A 13,819-nucleotide genomic window follows, 5' to 3' on the forward strand; every position below is an offset into this window, starting at 1 on the left:
AAACAGAACGAGGGAAAAATGACTGCCTATATGCCTCTGTACGAGCCCTAATATCTTATCATTGTGGTCTTTCCGCGAATTATAAGTTGGCGGCAGCAAACTTGTACTGCAGTCAGCCTCTAAATTTCCTCAGTAGCGATTCACGAAAAGAATGCCTCCTTTCCTCTAGAGACTCCCACCCGAGTTCCTGAAGCATTCCCGTAACACTCGCGTGATGATCAAACCTACCTGTAACAAATCTAGCAGCCCGCCTCTGAATTGCTTCTATGCCCTCCCTCAATCCGACCTGATAGGGAGCCCAAACGCTTGAGCAGTACTAAAGAGTAGGTCGTATTAATGTTTTATAAGCGGTCTCCTTTACAGATGAACCACATCTTCCCATAATTCTACCAATGAACCGAAGACGACTATCAGCCTTCGCCACAACTGCCATTACATGCTTGTCCCACTTCATATCGCTCTGCAATGTTACGCCCAAACATTTAATCGACGTGACTGTGTCATGCGCTACACTACTAATGGAGTATTCAAACATTACGGGATTCTTTTTCCTATTCATCTGCATTAATTTACATTTATCTATAGGTAGAGTTAGCAGCCATTCTTGACACCAATCATAAATCCTGTCCAAGTCATGTTGCATCCTCCTACATTCACTCAAAGACGACACCTTCCCGTACACCACAGCATCACCAGCAAACAGCTGCACATTGCTATCCACCCTATTCAAAAGATCATTTATATAGATAGAAAACAACAGCGGACCAACCACACTTCCCTGCGGCACTCCAGATGATACCCTCACCTCCGATGAACACTCATCCTCGAGGATGTCCGATGGGGCGTAATACGAGATTCATCTGAAAAGACCACTGTTCGTCACTCAGTTGCGTCACTGGCGTGCAAATTGCAGCCTTCGTCCCCGATGAACGGCAGTCAACATGGGTGCATCTAACAGGCGCCTGCTGCGGTGGCCCATATGCAGCAACGTTCGCTGAACAGTCGTTGAGGAGACGCTCTCGATGGCACCTTGTTCCATGTGGGTAGTCACATACCCAACAGTTGCACGTCTATTCGCACGTACAAATCTCCGCAGCTGTCGCTCACCCCTGTAATCTGTGACCTGTGTATCACCGCAATTGCTTCAGCACCAGTTTTAGAGAGCGCAATTTTACGAGGCAAAGTAAACTCGAACTACAGCGACAACCGAACAGTTTACAAACTTATCTGGTTCGGATATGCTTCCACCCTTGGCCCGCAAGTCAATTATCATGCCTTTCCGTTCATCAGACATACCGCTCCGTTTCCGAAATGAGACAACTACTGCGCTGTTTTGCGCGTCCCTCTGAACTACGCTCGATTTCAGTTGCCGTCATCTGCCGTCTGTGAATGGTTATTGCGCGGTGACGTCGGACATAGTCGGTGGACACATTAGTATGACTGGGCCGTATATAAATTATCTCACAGGATATTACATATTTTTTTAGCCGCATATCGACGTGCCTTGTGCTGCTGGAAAACCACATCACCTTCCCCTCGAAATAATGGAAGTAGCAGGAGGCAAACAGCCCGTGCAGTGTAGCTGCTACTGTTTCCTTTACCCGGCAGTAACACCAAATGTGACCGCAAGGTGTGACTGGTGTCTCCCTACACCATGAAGCCTGGGGTGGGAGCTTTTTGAAGTGGGCAAATCCACTCTGGAACAGGCAGTTCACCAAGTCCACGCCTTACACTTATTCGTCCATCATTCGCAGACAGACGGTACCAACTCTCTCCACTGAAGGCTACAGAGTGCCATTTCACTCTCCAGTCAACTCCCTCACAGCATCAGAGTAGCCATGATTGGCGGTGACGAGGGGTCAGTAGGAGCCTGGATAGGGCACAAGTGATCTTAGTCCTGCTGCAAGCAGACGATCCCCAGTATTCCCTTATGATAGAATAGGTGCAACGTTTGCCCGGATTTCGTCCCTGGATAACGCTAGCTCGGCCACTGCTGAATGCAGCGACTCACCACTGATATACCGAGCGAGGTGACGCAGTGGGTAGCACACTGGACTTGCATTCGGGTGGACGACGGTTCACTCCCGCGTCCAGTCATCCTGATATAGGTTTTCGTGATTTCCCTAAATCGCTCTTGGCAAATGCCGGGATGGTTCCTTTGAAAGGGCACGGCCGCCTTCCTTCCCCGTCCTTCCCTAATCCGATGAGGCCGATGACCTCGCTGTCTGGTCTTCTCCCCGAAACCACCCAATCACCACTGATACCTTGAGCCCAACATACGAAGCAATCCATTGAGACTTCCTTTCAGCTTCCCGAAGGTCCACATTGCCTGGAGCTGTTCAACAGGAGTATGTACTAGTCTGAAACCCCTGGCAGATTAAAACTGTGTGCCGGACCGACACTCGATGATGATGATGATGATGATGATGTTGGGGTTGTGGGGCGCTCAACGGCGTGGTTATCAGCGCCCGTACAATTATCCAATCTTTGCTCAGTCCAATTTCGCCACTTTCCTGGATGATGATGAAATGATGAGGACAACACAAACACCCAGTCATCTCGAGGCAGGTGAAAATCCCTGACCCCGCCGGGAATCGAACCGGGGACCCCGCGCTCGGGAAGCGAGAACGCTACCGCGAGACCACGCCGACACTCGAACTCGGGACCTTTGCCTTTCACGGGCATGTGCTCTACCAACTGAGCTACTCAAGCACGACTCACGCCCCATCCTCACAACTTTACTTCCACCAGTACCTCGTCTCCTACTTTCAAAACTTTACAGAAGCTCTCCTGCGAACCTTGCAGAGCTAGCACTCCTGGAGGAAAGGATATGACAGAGAAATGGCTTAGCCGCAGCCTTGGGGATGTTTCAGAATGTTCGAGTCTCGGTCCGGCATACGCTTTTAATCTGCCAAGAAGTTTCATATCAGCGCACACTCCGCTGCAGAGTGAAAATCTTATTCTGAATTATTCATTAGTTCGCAGACCCTTTTCCATCCATTAGGCAAAGGTCCCAATACAAGCATGCCGTCAGGAAAACGAAGATCAATAACGCGATAATCGTCATCCACACTATAACTCCAACAGGACTGTAGTCTGTAGATGGCAGGCAACGGGGAATTTGGCAATTCGACGGAAGTTGGTGCTGAAGCGTGAGAGAAAACAAGTACATTAACAAAGAAATTGTAACCACATATTGAAATCGAACTCATTTTCAAATGCTTCAGAATCCAATGCTGCAAGAAACAAAAGCCGGATCGAAAGTGCTGTCCGCCCTGTGACATAGTCTTCATTAGTGTCACAGCAGATGTGGCCAAACACTGGGTTATATCGTACAGAACCAGTCTGAATAGCTTGTTGTGGTGTTACAGGGAAGGTTGTGCTGGAAACAACTGTTCAGAAAAGAAATCGATGCGTTGTGCCGTTTTCGAATAATTTAGCATTGACGACGTGACCTGTTGCAGGATGACACAGTACGTTGGAGGTGTTCCTTGCTTGTTCTCGGATAACTGGCCCAGATGTGAAGGGGTTACGATGTACTTGGTGCGCAATACCGCGATCCTCCCTTGTCGTGGAAAGACATGTTCGACCAAAATTTTGACCCCAGCATGCTCACCCACACGTTCCCATGCAGACCAACATCCGGCCACTGTCTTATCAGAATGTTGTCACATAAGTGGATACTACACCATTCGACCAGCGGGCCAACTGGAGAACCACAATGAGTTCCCTTTCAAATTTTGTCAGGTGTGATAACACTTTCTCACAAGAGTTGGTGATATCTCCGTTTCCTCCACTGTGGTCACTCAGCATTTGATGCTGCTCGCACCCCTCATACACTGAAGCGGTATGGGCTTGTACATTCGAATACAGAGATATGTAAACAGGCACAATACGGCGCTGCGGTCGGCAACGCCTATACAAGAGAACAAGTGTCTGGCGCAGTTGTTAGATCGGTTACTGCTGTTACAATGGCAGGTTACCAGGAATTAAGTGGGTCTGAAGGTCGTGTTATAGTCGGCGCACGAGCGGTGGGACATAGCATCTCCGAGGTAGCGATGAACTGGGGATTTTCCCGTACGACCATTTCACGAGTGTACCCTGAATATCAGGAATACGGTAAAACATCAATCTCCGACATCACTGCGGCCGGGAAAAGATCCTGCAAGAACGGGACCAACGACTACTGAAGGGAGTCGTTCAACTTGACAGAAGTGCAGTCCTTCCGCATATTGCTGCAGATTTCAATGCTGGGCCATCAGCAAGTGTCAGCGTGCGAACCATTCAACGAAACATCATCGATATAGGCTTTCGGAGCCGATGATCCACTCGTGTACCCTTGATGACTGCACTACCGAAACCTTTACGCCTCTACTGGGCCCGTCAACACCGACATTGGACTGTTGATGAATGGAAACACTTCGCCTGATGGGACGAGTCTCGATTCAAATTGTATCGACTGGATGGACGTGTACGGTTATGGAGACAACCTCATGAATCCATGGAGCCTGCATGTCATCAGGGGATTGTTCAAGCTGGTGGAAGTTCTGTAATGGTGTGGGGCGTGTGCAGTTGGAGTGATATGGGACCTCTGATACGTCTACGTAAGTCTCTAACAGGTGACACGTACGTCAGCATCCTGTCTGATCACTTGCATCCATTCATGTCCATTGTGCATCCCGACGGACTTAGGCAACTCCAGGAGGGCAATGCCTCACCCCACAAGTCCAGAGTCGCTACAGAGTGGTTCCAGGAATAATCTTCTGAGTTTAACACTTCCGCTGGCCACCAAACACCTCGGACATGAACATTATTTAGCATATCTGGGATGTTTTGCAACGTCCTGTTCTAAAGAGATCTCCACGCCCTCGTAGTCTTACGGATTTATGGACAGCTTTGCAGGGTTCATGGTGTCAGTTCCCTCCCGCATTAGTTCAGACATTAGTCGAGTCCATGCCATTGCGAGTTGCGGCACTTCTGCGTGCTCGCGGGGCCCTACGCAATATTCGGCAGGTGTACCAGTTTCTTTGGCTCTTCAGTGTCTATCCTATCAGGCTTGATAAGAACAATATAGACGAACAATACTAATGGACTCTAGAGGTCGTTGTACCTATCACAGAGAATTAAAATCCAGTCATTTACATCATCGCCGCTGGTGCGTACGTACACGAAGCTACTTCGACATTCTACGACGTCTTCAGTGTGCTACCATTCTTTTTTTTTCAGTTGGCGTATATATGATCCATGAGTGTCATCTCGTCAGATGAAGTCACAACCCATTGTATTGACCTAGAAACGTCTGTAAGTACCTGCTTAGCGGTTTGGGAAAATAGTTACCAGCACAAAGAGATGCAAGCGCCGAAGATGTTAGTTTTTGCAGATATGGTGTGCTAAGACTGATTTTAGAAGTGTGAAGATATTCAAGTAAAATGCCGCTCCATTCCTTGCTAGCATGTACTTTACGATGAGTTTGAGAAAGGCCAATTTTCGGGATGATTCGGTTAATTTGATTGTCGAGACGAGATTAAACAAAATCATCTACTCCCATGGCTTGGACTCAGAGTAAGAAATTCACCACGCCTTTACCATTTAAATAACGAGCTACATGGCAGAGTTATGCTTTTTATAAGAACTGAATTTCGTAAATATTGTTGTTATCATTAAAAGTCAGTTTCATAATAGCTTTTTCTCAATGTTCGTCTCTTCTATATCATTTAGGAGATTGTTTCTTTTTCTGTCGCCTTAGTAAAGTTTTCTTCTGTAATCGAGTGTCACTGCCTTGCACTTAGAGGTACACAGTTACTTAAGGCTTAAAGTATGATGTGCTTGGCATAGTTGCTTTATCTTGCATTGCACTTGGGCAAGTTTTTCTTTAGCTACTTTGCTGCTGCACTGCATTCACTACATTCGGACAATATCGAGTTTCTGTTACCACTAGGTGAGTCACGAAAATTTGTTAAAGGCAGTCTATATGTTTAAAACCGGCCTCAGGCATGAAACGTCATCCGAAATTGTACTGAATGCTTTCTCAGACGGTTGCGAGAGCCTACTTGACCTCTTAGCAACAAAAAATTCCTGGACAAATAGTGAGTGTCCTGACGAATACAGGGATTAGCGACCACAAGGCAGTTGCTTCCTGGCTGAATACCAAAAAGAAACGCGTAGTACATCTATTTAAAAAAGCTGATAAAAATGCTATTAACTCCTTTTTAAGAGATAGTCTCCACTCCTTCAGATCTGCTCACATAAGCGTAGAAAAGATGTGGAATGATTTCAAAGAGATAGTATCGACAGCAATTGACATAAACTAACAAGTGATGGTACTTATCGCCCGTGGCACACTAAACGGGTCAGATCGCTGTTGCAGAGGCAACGAAAAAAGCATGCCAAATTTAAAATAAAGCAAAATACCTAAGAACAGCAAAGTCTTGCAGAATTTCGAAGTATAGCGCGTACTTGGATGCGAGATGCTTTTAATAAATTCCACAACGAAACTCTGTCTCGGAATCTGCCAGAAAACCCAAAGAGATTCTGGTCATACATAAACCACACCAATGGCAAGACGCAATCAATACCTTCACTGCGCGATAACAACGGTGCAGTCACTGATGACAGTGCCACTGATGCGGAGTTTTTAAACACGGTTTTCCGAAACTCCTTCACGAAAGAAGACGAAGTAAATGTTCCTGAATTCCAATCAAAAACACCTGCCAAGATGAAGAACGTAGAAGTAGATATCCTCGGTGTAACAAAGCAGCTTAAATCACTTAATAAGGGCAAGGCTTCTGCTCTACATTGTATACCAGTCAGGTTCCTCTCAGAGTATGCTGATACAATAGCTCGATATTTAGCAATTATATATAACTGCTCGCTCATTGAAAGTTTTGTACCTAAGGACTAGAAAATTGCTCAAGTCACACCAATACCCAAAATGGGAAATAGGAGTAATTCGGTGAATTACAGGCCCATATCACTAGCGTCGATTTGTAATATGGTTTTGGGGCATATACTGTGTTCAAACGTTATGAATAACCTCGAAGAAAACGATTTATTGACACATAATCAGCACGGACTCAGAAAACATCGTTATTGTGAAAGAAAACTAGTTCTTTATACTCATGACGTAATAAGTGCTATCGACAGGGGATGTCAAATTGATTCCACATTTTTAGATTTCCAGAAAGCTTTCGACGGCGTTCCTCACAAGCGTCTTCTAACCAAACTGCGTGCCTAAGGAATATCGCCTCAGTTGTGCGACTGGATTCGTGATTTCCTGACAGAAAGGTCACAGTGCATAGTAATAGACGGAAGGTCATAGAGTAAAATAGAAGTAATTTCCGGCGTTCCCTAAGGAAGTGTTATAGGCTCTCTGTTGTTCTTGATCTATATTAACGACGTAGCAGACAATCTGTGTAGCCCTGTTAGATTGTTTGCAGATGATGCTAACAGTTACCATCTTGTAAATTCATCAGATGACCAAAACGAAATGCAAAATGATTTAGCTATCTGTATGGCACGAAAAGTGGCAATTGACCCTGAATAAAGAAAAGTGTGAAGTTATTCACATGGGTACAAAAAAATAATGCACTAAATTTCGATCAAACGATAAGTCACACAAATCTGAAGGCTGTGACTTCAAATAAATACTTAGGGATTACAGTTACAAATACCCTAAATTGAAGCAATCTCAAAGATAAGGTTGTGGGTAGAGCAAACCAAAGACTGCGATTCATTGCCAGAACACTTAACAAGAAGGTGCAACAGGTCTACTAAAGAGACTGCCGGCCGGAGTGGCCGTGCGGTTCTGGGCGCTACAGTCTGGAACCGGGCAACAGCTACGGTCGCAGGTTCGAATCTTGCCTCGTTCATGGATGTGTGTGATGTCATTAGGTTAGTTAGGTTGAAATAGTTCTAAGTTCTAGGCGACTGATGACCTCAGAAGTTATGTCGCATAGTGCTCAGAGCCACTAAAGAGACTGCTTACACCACGCTTGTCCGCTCTGTTCTGGAGTATTGCTGTGCGGTATGGGATCCGTATCAGGTGGGACTGACGGATGACATCTAAAAAGTGCAAAGAAGGGCGGCTGGTTTAGTATTATCGCAAAACAGGGGAGGTAGTGTCACAGGCATGATACGTGAATTGGACTGGCAGTCATTAAGACAAATGCGTTTTTCAGTGCGCGGGATGTTCTCACGAAATTTAAATCACCAGTTTACTCCTCCGATTGCGAAATCATTCTGTTGGCACCCACCTACATAGGGAGAAATGATCATCACGATAAGATAAGAGAAATCATTGCACGCACAGAAAAGTTTAAGTGCCCGTTTTTCCCGCTCGCCATTCGAGATAGGAACGGTAGAGAGACAGCTTGAAGGTGGTTCATTGAATAGCAGAGTAATCACTTAGATCTAGATGTAGACATAAGTGATAGGGCACAGTAAGATTATTTACAGTCAATCCCAGCTTTATAAATTATAATAAGGGTCAGTCGAATTAACGCTTAGTTCATATCTCTTTTCTTCTCTCAGAAATTCTTACCCTTACCGTGCCGTATCACATGTCCGTATGTGTGTCATTCAGGATTCGGAATTGTACTTAGTTTGGATTCGTGAATTTGCAGAGTATCTTAAATGAAGCATTTTTCGGTACTATTCTGTCAAAGTTCAGTTTGTAATTTTATGCACACTTTTACTGTCTTAGTTTTCTGTGTCAGAATTGCAAGATACGTACTACGACTTCGCGCATTACAGCACTGTTATGGCAGTGTATAATAACGAGTTTCACGCAATAGCTTCTTTAGTGTACAGTTTTAGATTTTGTGGGACCAGCTCGGTCATCGACTCTGTTCCAGTGCCTGCATCGAGGACATCAACATCCAGTTACAACTTTCGTGGGCCATGTAGCCTCAGGGGGGAAATTAATGGCTATATGACGTCCCTGCAATCCGTATCAGGCATGAATCCACCTCAGAAGGGGTGCAACATCATACTGATATGTGGATTCGTACTGTCAAGTTATTTGTAAATTTGATTCAACTTTGTAGTAACTGGAAGTACATAAAATACTTCTCAACCTGTGTACTTTCACTTCGTTTCCTCCTCCATTTCTACTTGCTTCACTTTTTTTGTCAGACTGTGTAAACCACTTAGAGTATTATTTTTAACAACAAATTGTTCTCTTTGTGAAGTTTTAAGCTCCGTCCACCCAGCTCAGTCGCACATTATATTCCTGCACGTGAGCTGAATGTCATGTCACCGGTCCTTCTTATCAAAGCCTAGCCATGCAGAGAGTAGCAATTCTAGGCTGGTGCTGTTTACTGTAAGAGGAATTCTTAGGAAGACTAATTCCATACCACTGTTAAAATAATTCTGAAACTAAGCTTTAATGACATGCTTACACTGACGCGACAAAAATCATAGGATACCACCCAAAACCGTGTCTGACCTATTTTTGCTCGGCTTAATGCAGCAACTGGACATGGTATGGACTCAACAAGTCTCTGGAAGCCACCTGCAGAAATATTGACCCACGCTGCCTCTACAGACGTCCATAACTGCGAAAATATTGCCGAGGCAGGTTTTGGTACACGAACTGACCTCTCAATTATGCCCCATGAATGTCTGATGGGATTCATGTCGGCCGATCTCGGTGGTCAAACCATTCGCTTAAATTGTCCAGAATTGTCAACCATATAAATTCTATCGTTGTTTTGGGGCATGATGTCTATGAATGGCTGAAAATGGTTGCCATGTAGCCGAACATAACCATTTCCAGTCAATGATGTGTTCACGTGGACCAGGGACCCGGTTCATTCCATATAAATGCAGCCCATACCATTATGGAGCCACCACTAGCTTGCGCAGTCCTTTGTTGATAATCTGGGTCCAAAGTTTCGTGGGGTCTGCGCCAGACTTCAACACTACCACCAACTCTTACCAACTGTAATCGTGACTCATCTGGCCAGACCATGGTTTTCCATTCGTCTAGGGTCCAACCGATATGGTTACGAGCCCAGGAGAGGCACTGTAGGCGATGTCGTGCTGTTAGAATAGACACTCGCGTCGTTCGTCTGCTGCCATAACCCATTAACACCAAATTTCACAGCACTGTCCAAACAGATACATTCTTCCTATATCCCACTTTGATTTCTGTGGTTAGTTCACGCAGTCTACATCTACATCTACATACATACTCTGCAATCCACCATACGGTGCGTGGCGGAGGGTTCCTCGTACCACAACTAGCATCCCCTCTCCCTGTTCAACTCCCAAACAGAACTAGGGAAAACTGACTGCCTATATGCCTCTATACGAGCCCTAATCCCTCTTATCTTATCTTTGTGGTCTTTTAGCGAAATATAAGTTGGCGGCAGTAAAATTGTACTGCAGTCAGCCTCAAATGCTGGTTCTCTAAATTTCCTCAGTAGCGATTCACGAAAAGAACGCCTCCTTTCCTCTAGAGACTCCCACCCGAGTTCCTGAAGCATTTCCGTAACACTCGCGTGATGATCAAACCTACCAGTAGCAAATCTAGCAGCCCGCCCATGAATTGCTTCTATGTCCTCCCTCAATCCGACATGATAGGGATCCCAAACTCTGGAGCAGTACTCAAGAATAGGTCGTATTAGTGTTTTATAAGCGGTCTCCTTTACAGATGAACCACATCTTCCCAAAATTCTACCAATGAACCGAAGACGACTATCCGCCTTCCCCACAACTGCCGTTATATTCTTGTCCCACTTCATATCGTCCAAATATTTAATCGACGTGACTGTGTCAAGCGCTACACTACTAATGGAGTATTCAAACATTATGACATTCTTTTTCCTATTCACCTGCAATAATTTTCCTATATTTAGAGTTAGCTGCCATTCTTTACACCAATGAAAAATCCTGCCCAAGTCATCTTGTATCCTCCTACAGTCACTCAAGGACGACACCTTCCCGTACACCACAACATCATCAGCAAACAGCCGCACATTGCTATCCACCCAATGCTAAATATCATTTATGTAGATAGAAAACAACAGCGGACCTACCACACTTCGCTGGGGCACTCCAGATGATACCCTCACCTCCAATGAACACTCACCGTCGAGGACACCGTACTGGGTTCTATTACTTAAGAAGTCATCACATATTTGGGAATCAACCCCATATGCTCGTACCTTAGTTCGGAATCTGCAGTGGGGCACCAAGTCAAACGCTTTCCGGAAGTGTTACTTGTCTGTTAATACTGACAACTCTACGCATACGCCGCTGCTCTCCATCTTTAGGTGAAGGCCTTTCGCCACTGCGTTGTCGCTCGAGAGAATGCGTGGCATTTTGTATTCTTGATACGATCTTGACATTATGGATCTCGGAATACTGAATTCGCTAACGATTTCCGGAATGGAATGTTTCATGCGTCTAGCTCCAGTTGCCATTCCGCATTCAGAGACTGTTAATTACCACGTGCAGCCATAATCACGTCGTAAAACGTTTCGTATGAGTCAACTGAGTACAAATGACAGCTCCACCAATGCATTGCCCTTTTATACCTCGTGTACGTGATACTGCCGCCATCAGTGTATGTGCATATAGCTATCCCGAGTTCGTTGTAACCTCAGTGAATGATACAGGCACTACCATAATTTTAAAGGCAAATTGGATATCATAGGTGATTTATTTAACCTCTGTCTGGATCCCAAAATTTCCTCCCAATAATACTTCCTTCTCTCAGCATTTTACAAAGTGTTTCTGCACGAGTTTCCTTAATTATGGAAAGACAACACTGCGGATCTGTTTTGTAAGTTTTGGTAAAAAAACCTAATTGTTGTTGCGGCGAAACCTAATTTTTCTTCCCGTTTGAGAAGCGGCAATGATGTCAAAACAGACACCTCAAAGATCAATGAATATCGGCTCCGGGTTCCCGGGTTCGATTGCCGGCGGGGTCAGGGATTTTCTCTGCCGCGTGATGACTGGGTGTTGTGTGATGTCCTTAGGTTAGTTAGGGTTAAGTAGTTCTAAGTTCTAGGGGACTGATGACCATAGATGTTAAGTCCCATAGTGCTCAGAGCCAGCCAATATCGGCTCAGGACCGACTACATTACTCATTTCTGTAGTAATGTACTGAAAATGGAAACAGTAGGATGGTACAAACGATGGTTAAGCAAGTGTTATCTAAATGAAAATAGCTTTATTTTCCCTATTTCGGAGAGTGAACTCTGAAGTTTCATCGAAGAGGTCCCCGACCAAGAGCGAGTGGGGAGGGTCATACAAGCTCGGAGAGTGTCGGAGAAAAGCCTGTACAGATTCTGCGAAAATGATCATTTTCATTGCACCTTCATATTATAGCCTAAGACGATTATTTGTAAATGTAACTATTTGTCACAAAACAAGGCATTATAGCATTAACAGAACGAAAATGATTACAGTAAACACGTTTTCCAATCTCAGTTATGACTGGGTGTTGTGTGATGTCAAAAATGGCTCTGAGCACTATGGGACTCAACATCTTGGGTCATAAGTCCCCTAGAACTTAGAACTACTTAAACCTAACTAACCTAAGGACATCACACACACCCATGCCCGAGGCAGGATTCGAACCTGCGACCGTAGCAGTCCCGCGGTTCCGGACTGCAGCGCCAGAACCGCTAGACCACCGCGGCCGGCTTGTGTGATGTCCTTAGGTTAGTTAGGTTTACGTTGTTCTAAGTTATAGGGCACTGATGACCATAGATATTAAGTCCCATAGTGCCCAGAGCCATTTTTGAACCAATCTCACTTCAAAAATGGTTCAAATGGCTCTGAGCACTATGGGACTTAACTTCTGAGGTCATCAGTCCCCTAGAACTTAGAACTACTTAAACCTAACTAACCTAAGGATATCACACACATCCATGCCCGAGTCAGGATTCGAACCTGCGGCCGTAGCAATCTCAGTTGATAATAACGATGATGATGATGTGGTGGAATGGGGCATAGCAGCAAGGCCTTTTTCCAATTTCAGTACAAATGGCAGTGAAGGTTATTGTTGTAAATACGTCAGTTTCTGCACACAATCCTGAATGTGGTATATCAAACGAGGCTTTCCGTTATATTCAGACCCAATAACCAGAAGAAATGTTCGACCTTTATGTTTTCTTCTGGTTGTGTTAGAAATTGGTGCATAAATTCGTAATGTTTTTCCATAAGTTTAATAAATACAACAGAGACACATAACAGACACTTTCGTCATCAATAATGTATTCTTCTTCACTATTTACAACACAGGAGTCTCGGTCCGTTATACAGTTTTAATCTGGCAGGAAGTTTCATATCAGCGCACACTGCGCTGTAGAGTGAAAATTTCATTCTGGAAACATCCCCTAGGCTGTGGCTAAGCCATGTCTCCGCAATATCCTTTCTTCCAGGAGTGCTAGTTCTGCAAGGTTCGCAGGAGAGCTTCGGTGAAGTCTGGAAGGTGGGAGACGAGGTACTGGCGAAATTAAAGCTGAGAGGAAGGGGTGTGAGTCGTGCTTGGGTAGCTCAGATGGTAGAGCACTTGCCCGCGAGAGGCATAGGCCCCGAGTTCGAGTCTCGGTCCGGCACACAGTTTTAATCTGCCAGGAAGTTTCATATTAGCCCACACTCCGCTGTAGAGGGAAATTTCATTCTAGAAGCACTGGGCTAGCTTTTTGATTCCACGACTGAAGAAATTACGTGGTTTTCCGGAGAAGAACTCGGAGCTCATTTTCATCCGGAAAGGTAGTTCCTTGAGAGCTGTTAGATAGGGAGAGAAGAAGGTGAGAATCTGAGACCGCAAGATCAGATGAATAATGTGGGTGCGGAATGACTC

Source organism: Schistocerca americana, chromosome 3 (assembly GCF_021461395.2).
Source record: "Schistocerca americana isolate TAMUIC-IGC-003095 chromosome 3, iqSchAmer2.1, whole genome shotgun sequence".
NCBI lineage: Eukaryota > Metazoa > Arthropoda > Insecta > Orthoptera > Acrididae > Schistocerca > Schistocerca americana.